Consider the following 14,313-nt stretch of genomic DNA (forward strand, 5'->3'; position numbering starts at 1 on the left):
TTATTCTGACATTTCACATTCTTAAAATAAAGTGGAGATCCTAACTGACCTAAGACAGGGAATTTTTACTAGGATTAACAGTCAGTAATTGTGAAACGCTGAGTTTAAATGTATTTGGCTAAGGTGTATGTAAAGTTCCAACTTCAACTGTATGTCTCTATAAGCTTGGTACATCTAGCCACTGGGATTTTTGCCCATTCTTCAAGGCAAAACTGCTTCAGCTCCTTCAAGTTGGATGGATTCCACTGGTGTACAGCGATCTTTATGTCATACCACATATTCTCAATTGGATTGAGGTCTGGGCTTTGACTAGGCCATTCCAAGACATTTACATGTTTCCCCTTAAACCACTCAAGTGTTGCTTTAGCAGTGTGCTTAGGGTCATTGTCCTGCTGGAAGGTTAACCTCCGTCCCAGTCTCAAATCTCTGGAAGACTGAAACAGGTTTCCCTCAAGAATTTCTCTGTATTTAGCGCCATCCATCATTCCTTCAATTCTGACCAGTTTTCCAGTCCCTGCCGATGGAAAAACATCCCCACAGCATGACGCTGCCACCACCATGCTTCACTGTGGGGATGGTGTTCTCGGGGTGATGAGAGGTGTTGGGTTTGCGCCAGACATAGCGTTTTCCTTTATGGCCAAAAAGCTCAATTTTAGTCTCATCTGACCAGAGTACCTTCTTCCATATGTTTGGGGAGTCTCCAACATGCCTTTTTGCTTATTTTTTTCTTTAAGCAATGGCTTTTTTTCTGGCCACTCTTCTGTAAAGCCCAGCTCTGTGGAGTGTACTGCTTAAAGTGGTCCTATGGACATATACTCCAATCTCCGCTGTGGAGCTTTGCAGCTCCTTCAGGATTATCTTTGGTCTCTTTGTTGCCTCTGATTAATGCCCTCCTTGCCTGGTCTGTGAGTTTTGGTGGGCGGCCCTCTTTACATTTACATTTACGTCATTTAGCAGACGCTCTTATCCAGAGCGACTTACAGTTAGTGAATACATTTTTTTTTTTTTTTATACTGGCCCCCCGTGGGAATCGAACCCACAACCCTGGCGTTGCAAACACCATGCTCTATCAACTGAGCTACATCCCTGCCGGCCATTCCCTCCCCTACCCTGGACGACGCTGGGCCAATTGTGCGCAGCCCATGAGTCTCCCGGTCGCGGCCGGCTGCGACAGAGCCTGGATTCGAACCAGGATCTCTAGTGGCACAGTTAGCACTGCGTTGCAGTGCCTTAGACCACTGCGCCACTCTCTTGGCAGGTTTGTTGTGGTGCCATATTCTTTCAATTTTTTAATAATGGATTTAACGGTGCTCTGTGGGATGTTCAAAGTTTCTGATATTTTTTTACAACCCAACCCTGATCTGTACTTCTCCACAACTTTGTCCCTGACCTGCTTGGAGAGCTCCTTGGTCTTCATGGTGCCACTTGCTTGGTGGTGCCCCTTGCTTAGTGGTGTTGCAGACTCTGAGGCCTTTCATAACAGGTGTGTGTATATATACTGAGATCATGTGACAGATCATGTGACAATTAGATTGCACACAGGTGGACTTTATTTAACTTCTGAAGGTAATTGGTTGCACCAGATCTTATTTAGCGGCTTCATGGCAAAGGGGGTGAATACATATGCATGCACCACTTTCCCGTTATGTATTTTTTTTATTTTAAACAAGTTATTTTTTTCATTTCACTTCACCAATTTGGACTATATTGTTTGTCCACTGCATGAAATCCAAATAAAAATCCATTTAAATTACAGGTTGTAATGCAACAAAATAGGAAAAACGCCAAGGGGGATGAATACTTTTGCAAGGCACTGTACTCCATAGCAGTATCAAACTCTGCATTACAGTGCGTTTATCATTAGGTGCATATGTTTTATGAAACATCGATCTTCAGGCTATGATCATCAACGCATTAAGCCCTAGGATATCCATTCACTCCATCATAATGGATTCACAGGGTTTTAAAGATGACAGGACTTTGTAATGTGTAGCAACAGTGAGTGCTTGGCAGTTACAACAGTTATAGTAGATAGATTAGGGATATATTAATAATAATATGCCATTTCGCAGACGCTTTTATCCAAAGCGATTTACAGTCATGTGTGCATACATTTTTACGTATGGTGACACTGCCCTTTTCTACAGTCTACTACTCCCTTATGAGACTCATCAGCCTCGGGGCGATGTAATAAAGACTACAGTCATTAGGTTGATGACATGTTTATCTGGCCCATCCATCATTTACACTAGAAAATACCTGCTGCATCCCACAGTTTTCGCGACTTAAAGTCAGTTTGAATGCATATTCTAATTAGATTATTCCAAACAACAGAAGCAAATGTACCATTTCACACACTGGTACACACACAAAGGGCAGGGCTCACTCCAGGAGATAAGAGCAGCACTGCAGAGAGAGTGATTCATGAACCTGAGGGTTCTTTTGTTCAGAGTCAGGATTTTCTCTTTTTAGCTTTTTTCTCTCTCTATAACATCAGTCATCATTATCGATCCGCCTCAAAGGTTTTAGGTCTGTAGGATCACAGCTTTAGGCGTTTGTCAGCCTTATATAGGCAGCTCAGAAAGCTGGAGTCATCTTTTGACCATGGGTTTAGAATGCTCCCTTCAGTATATCAGGTTGGGGTTAACTTTTATGGAGCAGTTTGTTGATGCAGCGTTGCGTTTTTATTTTTTCACTGCCTAAAATGCCTGTCTGTTCTTTTTCTCTTTTAGTGCCCTTTCTATCCAGTTAATTGTTTTCTGCCTCATTGTACACAGTTCCTTTCACATCAGCCTCGCCCTCCCCCAGGCTCAGAGATGGGGGATGAAAAGATTACATGGTCAGTGCCCTGGGAGGTTACATTGAGGTTTTTGGACCGTTGAGAGGGAACATTGGGCCCTGGCTAGCCATCCTTCATGTCCTGCCAAGACCTCATCTGGGAGAGCCTAGCTGGGTCACTAAGCTGAACTATGACCCCCCCCCCTTTAGAGTCACAGCGGTCAGGACAGCCACACCTGAGTGACGAGTGACATTTAGGGCCCCTGGTGCTGCCTGTATGGAGGGCCAGGTGTGAGGCTAAGCGAGAGATCGGAGAGAGAAAGTAGTGAATTTACTCTACATGGAGCTAGAGAGAGGGGAGAAATAGGGGCTTTTAACAGACTGATAGAAAACCTGCCACAGTGGCTGGATGAAATGCAAATGAGTTCATCAAAAATCCCATTCTGTAATGCCATCACTGTAATTTAGTAATGATGTGAGCCAGCCTTGTCTCTGTGCAGAAGTGAGATGGTTAAGGGTTCAGATGCGTGTGCACGTGAGTGTGTGCTCACCGTCTGCTAAACTGTTTGGGGCAGATAATTATAGATAGCTTTTGGTGTGCGTGAAAGTGCCCGTAAAAAACCTGGTTGGTGAAAACAAAGAACCTGTCTCCTCCTCCTTCTTGCTCAATGGAGATAATTTAGTTTCCATTAGACAAGGATCTATAATTGAAATGACAAAGAAGATGCATCGCTACGCAGTTGTTAGTGTTGGAAGCCATGAATTTCAGCCTAGTACCTGACACCTTTCTCCCCCAGACCTGTCACTCACACAGGCCTAAACCAGCCTATTGGGAAGGGAGGCTGCTGGGTTTGGGGAGGTGTGGGTGGAGGGGGTCGAAGGTGGGGTGGTAGGGGTGCGGGAGCAGTGAGACATGATGCTGTATCGACCTGAAGGGGGTGGGTGCAGAGGTGGACTGCTCAATGTGGAGACCAAAGGAGGACCTGAAATCCCCTAACCAGTGCTGTATCCCTCCTGTTAGCTATAAAGTGTCATTAGCATTTCTCCATTATTGTACATATTCCACAGTCCATGTCCTTTTGTCTAACTAACCCCATGCTGTTTTTACAGCCTTTGTAATAAGTAAAGATTCAGCCACATAAATGCCTCCGTGTTAGTCCACTTTAAGTGGCCGAGCCAATAGGATCCTGCCCGCCTGTCTCGTGCCCTAGTTTCAGTTTCAAGTTTTATTAGTCGTATGTACAGGATACACATGGTATACACCGTCCAACGAAATGTTCACAGGTTTCTTCTCGACAATACAACAACAATAAGAAATAATAAAAGATAACAATTTGAACATAAAGTAAATGGCTCCGTAGAATATAATAAACATTTGAGCATTTATAGCAAATATAGGACATTTTGCAAGTAGAGTAAATTATTGCACAAACATTCTGAGCAACAAAGTAATAATTAATGCAATGAAAGAGATCCAGATCACTTGGCACATCCAGGAAAGGAGACCGGTTCTTTGGGTTTGGGTTAAGGCCAGCAGAGAGGCCCGTCAGATAAAGGTCCAGTCAGATATGGTGTGATGCCAGGAGAATGTTCAGAGTCAGACTTGGAGTGTGTACTTCTATTGAAAAACAGGAGTCAGACGGAGTAGTGCCATGTCTTCTGTGATTGAACGGCCCTGGGCCCTGACTTTGTACATCCATATCACAGAGCGGACAGACACAGCCTGGGATTCTGACGGCTAGCCGATTCCATCTTAAACGACAGACTGGCTTTGGAGAGGGACTATGATTCCTCAGCTCCATGTCTCTCTCTCTCTCCCTGTCTTAGTGCTATCTGACTGCACTGACTGCAGGGTGAATGAGTGTTGATTTTAGATGGGTTATGTTTGTGTGTGTGTGTTTGCACGCCACATAGCCCAGTTTGTTTAATTACAGTCAGTAATAAATCTGTGTTCATGTATTGAGTTATAATCTTCCCATCAATAATCATAAAGTTAATAAAGACTTTATGTGTTTCCCAATAGGTGGAGCCAGCCCAGCACTGATCTGCCAGGTAGGCTAATATCTATTCTCTCATCCTCACAAAACACAGCTGTATGGAAAGTTGAACTGTAATCTTCAACTCTCAGCAATTCTGAGAAATAGAAGTCACTGTCCAGCCACACGCACACACAATGTTTTATTTTAAATCTTATGATATGCTTGTCCTGCTGATGTGTACAAATCTCATTCTTATCCTTCCATGTGTGTCTGTAGGTACATGGTGTGATCACCCTGAAGAGAGGCTCCTTCAAGGCCAACCATGATGAAAAGACTAACCAGGTCCTCTCCATGGACTGGCTGCCTGTTAAACCTCACAACATCCTTGCTGCTGGCTTCTATGATGGTACTCAACAACACCGTAGCATTCAGTACATCTGTGTCTCATTGATTGTTATTCATTTAATCAAGGATTGGTAGCGATTTGGTGGGGCAACATGTAGTCTAGAAGTACTAGTCTGATTCTGTTAAAACTACAGTACATTTGGCACTCACTTGAGTAAACATTGGATTATGAGCCCCATTCTTATAGTCAGTGTGGTTGACCGACATGTCTGGGTTTTTGTAAACATTATACTTAAGCAATAAGGCAATGCTGATTGGCTGACAGCCGTGGTATAGCACGATGCAACGCAGAGTGCCTGGATACAGCCCTTAGCCGTGGTATATTGACCAGTGTAAGGCTTACATTATCAGACTGAGTCCCAGTGAGGTAGGCTACATTACTGCCTGCATCGGAGTAACCAGCCATCATTGCCATTCTGAACATGTAGCCTTGTTTTCATCCCCAACAATCCAATATGGTCGTGGACCGTAAAAAGCAGTGACCTTCCGGCTGTGAGTTCCACGCTGCACCATGCAGCTGTCTGAGTCTGCTGTAGGGCAGGGTGGCAGGCTGCTGGAGAAAGGCTCACACATTCATACACACTCACAGCTCATGGTGATAGCTATGCAATTGTAATAACCACACACTGTCTGAGCTAAAACACACTCCCATTTGCCTTATTGGAGGATGGAAGTGGAGCGGAGAGGTAAACCGATGGTGGCGATAGGGAATGAAGAGGGGAAGGAAGGGAATGAAGATGTCATTTCACTCCGTTGCGCTCGGTGATGTTGTGATTCATGTAAACATGTGCACGTGTGAGGGTGGGGTAGGGAGGGGTGGGGGGCTCTCAGCTGTCACTCCAGCCCCACTACAGATGCTCTGTTGGGGGTAGACTCTAGACTAGAGGGTACGTACCTATGGCCAGGGGCCGGACCATCCTGGTCAAATAGTCTCACGAAGGCACTGGTAGTGGAAGCACGCTAAAGACTGCTTCTCTGGAAGTTTCACACCGAAAATGGGGAGATTAATGTCTCTGAGCTCTCTGTAACTGTATGTTCACTATTACATCCCATGGACTAAAGGGTTGGGACCTGGTCTGTTCCCAAACAACACCACTGAGTTTATTGGCTACTGCTCAGTGCCTGCCCTTCCCTCTCATAGCATCTTTAATGAAACACTTATTTACCCCTGTAGTAAAGTCTAAAACAATCGTAGCCTCCCGGGCCATGCTTCTCCTGTGTAACAGCGCAGATAAATCTAATTAACTAGAAGAGTTAGAAGGCTAGGTGAACCCCATCCCATCTCACTCCTCAGTCTGCTGCATACTGAACAACCACCAGCAGCTTAAAATGTGTGAGGATCATCTTTATTCGAAAGCTGTAAAGATATCAGGAGTCACGGGTTAGAGTGTAACATTGATGGGCCATAACAGCCAGTTATTCTCCAGTCTATGGGCTGGTGTTATGGAGGCACTTGGGGCCCCGCTCTGGGTTGTTTGGCAGGGGGCAGGCATCCATCTTATCTGTCTTGCTGGGTTTTAATTAGGGCCGGGGCGATACCAGTATCGCGATACTCGTTAGTATCGTGGCAGGGAAACAAAACACTAAGCGGATTTAACTTCTTGAGGAAAACAGCCCTAATGTTGGAAATATACATAATTATCTTGTCATCCAGAGTCACATTTATATATTTGACATACAACAGGTTTTTAAAGGACCAAACAGTATGATCTGCTTCGTGTTTTCATTTTTGGCACGGAAAAAAATATTGCGATACTGGTATCGTCCCGGCCCTAGTTTTAATGAGGGACAATAAAGAGCTACTGTACAGGACACTGGGCAGACTGGAGCTGTCCACGCCCACCTTTTCTTCCTCCTTCATTTCCCTCTCTTTTGTGATTAGACTGCCTGCCATCTTCTCTCCACCTTTTCTACTATCCATCAGCTCCACTAATGTCTCCTATCCTCCCTCCTGTTCCATTACTTTTTCTTTCCTCTCCTCCATTGTGCTCCCCTCATCTCTTCTCCCCTCTCCTCTGCCCATCCCTCTCCTAGAGACCTCATGGTGATGGCAGGGGATGATAGGATGGTAACGATGTGGGACCTGAGGAGGACCTGGGAGCCCTGCCAGTCCTTCAAGCTCTTCCTCTCCACCGAGGCGGCCTGGCCCCTGCACTGGCCTGGGGTCTCCATCTCTCAGGAGAGTACCTACGCCATGTGAGTCCCTCTCTCCTCTTTTCCCTCTGAATCTAGTAATATCTTACCTCCATTGTCGTCTCCTATCCTCCCTCTCTTTCCCCTTCCTTGCGTCTTTTGCTTGTGTAATCGATACCTTGTTCTTTTCTATTCTGCTCTATTGTATTATATAGTGCTTTGTTCTTGGTATGTTTTGTCAGGGGACATGACTAATTTCTCATGTCCCCCTCCAGGTTTGGCCAACATGGACTCCATTACTTTGACTCAGGGTACCTGGGCTTCAAGCCACTATTTCTGGTGCCACGGAAAGGGACCATGTGGGGAACTGGGGCAGAAATATAAACCTATTCCACTGTAGTCTCTACCCTTATACACTTCTGTAGATTGCTTATACCTATTCAATCCTTTCAGATCATCTGACGGGATAGGGACTAGAGGTACGTTCAGTTCGTTTGAACATTTGCTACGTTGCGGAAGAGTTTGTACTGAACGGCATGTTTCCCCAAAACGTTCTTGTACATTCTTGAACATACTTTGAGGTATGTTTGTCTCCCATTTGTAGGGTGTGGCGTGGTGTGGCTTGAAGCAATGAGTGACATATGTCAAGGGAAGTGGCCATGCTGACAGTGTTCCCCAACCCACAACCCAACCCCTCCCCTTTTCAACTGGTCGTTCAGTACAGCACCGTTTTCGTTCAATTGAACGTTCCAGAATGTAAAAACTTACTGGACACAGCCTAGGTGTTGAGTTCATATTGGGCTGCACACCATCTGTTGACCGACCCACCTTTTTTGTGCTGATTGGTCTACCTTGGTATTTCTGCAGAGCCTGTCTATATTTGATTGGCTAAACAGCTGTGACTGCAGACATGGTGGGAGATATACATGGTAGGAGACATGATCATGATCCTACTACCCAACCTGTTCAACAACCCTTGCTACCTCAAACGATTCATCGAGCGCAGATTTGTACGTACCCTATCCGGCCCTGCCTCACACCACACACCGATATCTCCCAAAATACATTGACTTGCACAACAATGAATACAGTATACAGAAAAATTGTGAAACATTAAAGTTATCAATTTTAGATAAAACTATACTAAATATATTCACATGTCATCAAATACAGTGCCTTGCAAAAGTATTTTACATTTACGTAATTTAGCAGACGCTCTTATCCAGAGCGACTTACAGTTAGTGAGTGCATACATGTTCATACTGGTCCCCCGTGGGAATCAAACCCACAACCTTGGCGTTGCAAGCGCCATGCTCTACCAACTGTGCTACACGGGACTATTCATCCCCCTTGGCGTTTTTACCTATTTTGTTGCATTACAACCTGTAATTTTAAATGGATTTTTATTTGGATTTCCTGTAATGGACATACACAAAATAGTCCAAATTGGTGAAGTGAAATGAAAAAAATTACTTGTTTCAAAAAATTCAAAACAATAAATAACGGTAAAGTGGTGCGTGCTTATGTATTCACCTACTTTGCTATGGAGCCTCTAAATAAGATCTGGTGCAACAAATTACCTTCAGAAGTCACATAATTAGTTAGATTGCACACAGTTGGACTTTATTTAAGTGTCACATGATCTCAGTATATATACACCTGTTCTGAAAGGCCCCAGTGTCTGCAACACCGCTAAGCAAGGGGCACCACCAAACAAGCGGCCCATGAAGACCAAGGAGCTCTCCAAACAGGTCAGGGACATTGTGGAGAAGTACAGATCAGGGTTGGGTTATAAAAAAATATCAGAAACTTTGAACATCCCACGGAGCACCATTTATTAAAAAATTTAAAGAATATGGCACCACAACAAACCTGCCAAGAGAGGGCCGCCCACAAAAACTCACAGACCAGGCAAGGAGGGCATTAATCAGAGAGGCAACAAAGAGACCAAAGATAACCCTGAAGGAGCTGCAAAGCTCCATAGCGGAGATTGGAGTATCTGTCCATAGGACCACTTTTAAGCAGTACACTTCACAGAGCTGGGCTTTACGGAAGAGTGGCCAGAAAAAAGCCATTGCTTAAAGAAAAAAAGAAGCAAACACGTTTGGTGTTCGCCAAAAAGGCATGTGGGAGACTCCCCAAACATATGGAAGAAGGTACTCTGGTCAGATGAGACTAAAATTGAGCTTTTTGGCCATCAAGAAAAGCGCTATGTCTGGCGCAAAACCAACACCTCATCACCACCAGAACACCATCAAGTTTTTCATCGGCAGGGACTGAGAAACTGGTCAGAATTGAAGGAATGATGGATGGCGCTAAATACAGGGAAATTCTTGAGGGAAACCTGTTTCAGTCTTCCAGAGATTTGAGACTGGGACGGAGGTTCACCTTCCAGCAGGACAATGACCCTAACCATACTGCTAAAGCAACACTTGAGTGGTTTAAGGGGAAACATTGAAATGTCTTGGAATGGCCTAGTCAAAGCCCAGACCTCAATCCAATTGAGAATCTGTGGTATGACTTAAAGATTGCTGTACACCAGTGGAATCCATCCAAATTGATGGAGCTGAAGTAGTTTTGCCTTGAAGAATGGGCAAAAATCCCAGTGGCTAGACGTGCCAAGCTTATAGAGACATACCCCAAGAGACTTGCAGCTGTAATTGCTGCAAAATGTGGCTCTACAAAGTATTGACTTTGGGGGGGTGAATAGTTATGCACGCTCAAGTTCTGTTTTTTTGTCTATTTTTTTCATGTGAAACAAACAAGAAATAAGTGTTCATCTTCAAAGTGGTAGGCATGTTGTGTAAATCAAATGATACAAACCCCCAAATAATCAATTTTAATTCCAGGTTGTAAGGCAACAAAATAGGAAATATGCCATGGGCGGTGAATACTTTCGCAAGCCACTGTAATTGATTAAAACACACTGTGTTGCAATGAAGGTCTGCTGTCGCCTCATTTACATTTACATCATTTAGCAGACGCTCTTAGCCAGAGCGACATACAAATTGGTGCATTCAACTTATGATAGCCAGTGGGACAACCACGTTTCTTTTTTTTTTTATGGGGGGGGGGGGGTAGAAGGATTACTTTATACTATTCCAGGTATTCCTTAAAGAGGTAGTGTTTCAAGTGTCTCCGGAAGGTGGTCAGTGACTCCGCTTCTCTGTAAGGTAGCACCATGGTGTAGCCGGAGGACAGCTAGTGTCCGTCCTCCTCTGGGTATATTGACTTCAATACAAAACCTAGGAGGCTCATGGTTCTCACCCCCTTCCATAGACTTACACAGTAATTATGACAACTTCCGGAGGATGTCCTCCAACCTGTCAGAGCTCTTGCAGCGTGAACTGACATGTTGTCCACCCAATCAAATGATCAGAGAATGAATCTAGTACTGAAAGCATAAGCTACAGCTAGCATAAAATGTGGTGAGTAGTTAACTCAGAGAGAGAAAGACAATAGTTGAGCAGTTTTGAACAAATTCAATTTTATTTTTTTACTTGAATGCAGCTAGCTAAACTAGGCTAAACTAGCGAATGCAGCTAGCTAGTTTAGCCTACTCAAACACCCAGCTCAAACAGAGAGGGATGCTCTGTTAGCTAGCTGGCTATGGCTATCCAACACTGGAACTCTTCCAAGTTAAGCTTTTGGTTTTATTAATTTATTGCCACGGGGGCCCGCCGGTGTAACTGCTAAACCGCTTGCTTACAGATTACTCAAATGTTTCTCTCTACCTGTGCACCTACGTTGTAAACTTTCATTCATAGGCTAGGTTGTACCAACCTCATGATGGGTATAGGGAAAATTTGAGTATCACATAGTAGCCTAAACCTATCAATGTTATATTGAGCTGGGTGAATGGCAAATGAATGACAGAAGTACTACCTCCACTACCACGACATTGACGTGGTGGGTCAGAGTTAGAACAAAGGGAGTAGTTAATGAAAATACTTTCTATGGGGGGTAAAACTCCCTGTCTGTCTTAATCTCACTCTCACAGCTGCTTGGGATCTGATAAGGTGAGTGTGCACGCTCGTGTCTGTGTGGGGTGGGGGTGGGGGGGACTCCACTTAATGACTTGTCACCATTTAGAGAGCACTGAGATGAGATGAGATCAGTGACTGACTCACTGACTGAGGTAGAGTAGCAGTGAGCGGACAGTATTTTTGCCATGCTCATTGCTATCCTTTGACCCCCTCACTCTGTGATCGTCTCAGCTGTCTGTCCCTGCTACATCTCAGCACAAACATATTCGGCTGTTTGTGTGTGTTAAACCATTAATTGTAAAAGTATAAAAAATGTGTTGGAAAATGTTTTTGCTTTTTTGCAGATATTTGCACAAAACTGCCTAAGCTCTGCATTGTAGGGGATTGTATGTGTTTTTGTGTGTCAGGATCAGCCTGCAGTCCCTGAGCAACCAATGCCACACACCAATATACGCGCCCAGTGTGTTTGCATGCGCGTGGCTTACTAGGCCGACAGATTTATTAGATTAGTCTCAGACACACCTGAATGAACTTGAGGGTCCAGGGAGCATCTGCAAACGCTATCCATGCTCACACTGGTGGCGTTGGTTTCCACAACAACTCAGCAGTGCACCCAGCAGTGGCCCCTAGTGACAGCAGACTCCCGGGTTAGGACTTTATTAAGTGTTGCACCCTTCATTAATTTAAAAACCACCATCCATCCTTCCCCTTTTCCCTCTCCACCCCTCCTCTCTCTATGGCTCCTCCATCTGTTACCCTGCCTTCCGCTCCACCGGCCCTGTCGCTGCCCCGCACACACACACATCTCACGCACACCACTCCTGAGTCTCCCAATGCAGCAAAGCCATGGGGCCATGGCCTTCTAAGCACAACCATTACCCACAACACACCAGGCCAGTGCCCCATTACCTCTGGTGTGTCACCTCACTGGGGCCTGGCGATGGTGAGGGCAGTAAGCTCTTTATTCCTGCTACTTGACTTAACGCTCTTCTCACTCAACCCCTGAGAGGAGAACTACCCTAGCCGCAATCTGTCTCCCCGCTGTCCAGTGTGGGAAACACTATTTCACAGAGAGTTCAGAGGTATAGGCCAGGGAAGATGAGGCATATTCATACTGAGAGAGAAGAAATGGTCAAAAAGATAATAATGAGATATTAATCTTTATTTACTTTTAGTTTATGATACAGTAGTATATAATAGCTCTGTGTTTGGGTGTTTTTAATTTTTTGATGTTTTAGCTCGTAATCAGACTCGATTGAACACTTTCTCTTCCAGAGGACGTTTAAGAATGTCCAGAACTGAGCTCCTTGGAAGCACATGCAGGCTGCAGAGACCAAAGGGGGACTAGGCCTGGACATGATGCCTTTAGCTTCACTAACCAAGGTGAGTCTAACACTGCCTAATATCACAAGACGGAACGACTCTTCCATTGTAATGTTTTTCATTGCTGGAGCAGCCAGGCTGAATGCTGTGTGAATGTGATCTCTGTGACCCCCTGGTCTGCATTAGGCCCAGCTGGGATATAGGGAGGAGAGGAGGAGATACTCTCTGATGGCCAGGCAGCGATAAAGATAGACAGAAAGTAATGAGCTGTAAAATGAGGAAAATGTCACCCCGGGCCTCAGTGGTGAGATGGAAAGATGGAGGGAGGGATGCGAGGAGAATAAAAAGTGCTGTAGGCATGATGTGTGGTGTCTGGGTCGTGACGAATAGAGTGGTGGAGATCAGGGGCGGTGTGTTCAATAGGGCGATATGGGCGACGCACTGCCAAACGGGAAAAGGAAGGGATTTTTTTTTCTAATCAATTATATCACGGCAACAGTAGTTATCAGTGTTGTAATCTAGACGTCTGATCTGCCACAGTGCCACTAAATGTCCAATCAGGCTAAAGTCGTGCTTCAAATGGCCCCCCCCCCCCTTTTGGGGCGATTTCAGTCAGGTTGAAAATCGCCCAGAAGTCTGTCATAGACTCCCATGTAAAATCTATTTTTTTCAAATATCAGAGCTTTCAATACAATCTCTATGGGTTTCTGAGGGCTTGCACTTACGCGCTTTCGTCATACGTAACATAACCATGAACGTAACTAAGAAAAGAGCGGGTAGCCTCGTCAATCAATTCACTACTACTATCAAAATGGCTAGGCTTCAGTGCAACTCGATTGTGTCTTTGAAAGAAGTTCCTTTTTGTCGGCGAACAAATGAATATAAATTGGCAACGAAACAATTAGGACCTCCCAGACCAAATTTAATAATTCAACAGGTTTCTACTAAAGGGGGGAAGTCCTACACCCGAGGATTTTCCAAAAATTGGTACGAACGAAAAACCTGGCTAGCAGGCTGCGATGTAGCTAATGCAGTCTTCTGCTACCCCCTGCTTACTCTTTCACCCTGAAGGCGGCACGGCAGACAGCACCGCTTGGACAGCGACTGGTGTGTAACGGACATGCACCATCTTTCAGGAAAGATTAAGAAACATGAGCTGTCAAAGACCCACATGGATAGCTGTTTGAGATTGTCTGCTTTGGGGAGAGTGAACATTCCCACTCAACTGGATGAGGGATACAGGCTAGCTGTCCGCCGCCACAACGATGAGGTTAGTGTTGATAATCACAAGTTTACTGGAGAACTGAAACTGACAAGGCTGACAAGATAGGACCCTTTTGTCCATTGTTATTGGATAGGAACAGAACTTATAACCAGCTCCTGACCTAAATAGATCTTAGCACAACATTTTACTCAACATATCATATTCCATATTCACTATAACAAATATATTTACTACGACATTAGCAAGAACCGCCACATCCTCAGCCGGCTAATCCAGTGTGTGAAGTTTTGCGGAGTGTTTGAGTTAGCTTTGCGAGGCAAAGATGAAACTGAGGGCTCCACCAACCCTGGTAAGCCAACACTTTTGAGATCAGTCAATAAATGCTTCTGGTATTGACTTATATGCTGCCCCTGTCTTCATGTTGTTGCTGGACATATATTTTTTAAAATGTGTGTAGGTCACCTAAATCATCAGAAAAATTGCC

At 44.7% G+C, this 14,313-nt stretch overlaps 1 pseudogene across 1 annotated transcript in view; it reads left to right on the forward strand.

Annotated features, from left to right (window-relative positions):
• LOC311108168 (general transcription factor 3C polypeptide 2-like) overlaps positions 1-14,313 on the forward strand; it is a 30,654-nt pseudogene that overhangs the window by 14,522 nt on the left and 1,819 nt on the right. The window contains exons 8-13 of the transcript in view: positions 4,802-4,830; positions 5,034-5,188; positions 7,197-7,358; positions 7,571-7,634; positions 11,172-11,204; positions 12,557-12,664. The product of the transcript in view is annotated as a general transcription factor 3C polypeptide 2-like (transcript). The remainder of the gene's footprint in view (positions 1-4,801; positions 4,831-5,033; positions 5,189-7,196; positions 7,359-7,570; positions 7,635-11,171; positions 11,205-12,556; positions 12,665-14,313) is intronic.

The sequence above is a fragment of the Coregonus lavaretus genome, assembly GCF_964263955.1.
Source record: "Coregonus lavaretus genome assembly, chromosome: 33".
NCBI lineage: Eukaryota > Metazoa > Chordata > Actinopteri > Salmoniformes > Salmonidae > Coregonus > Coregonus lavaretus.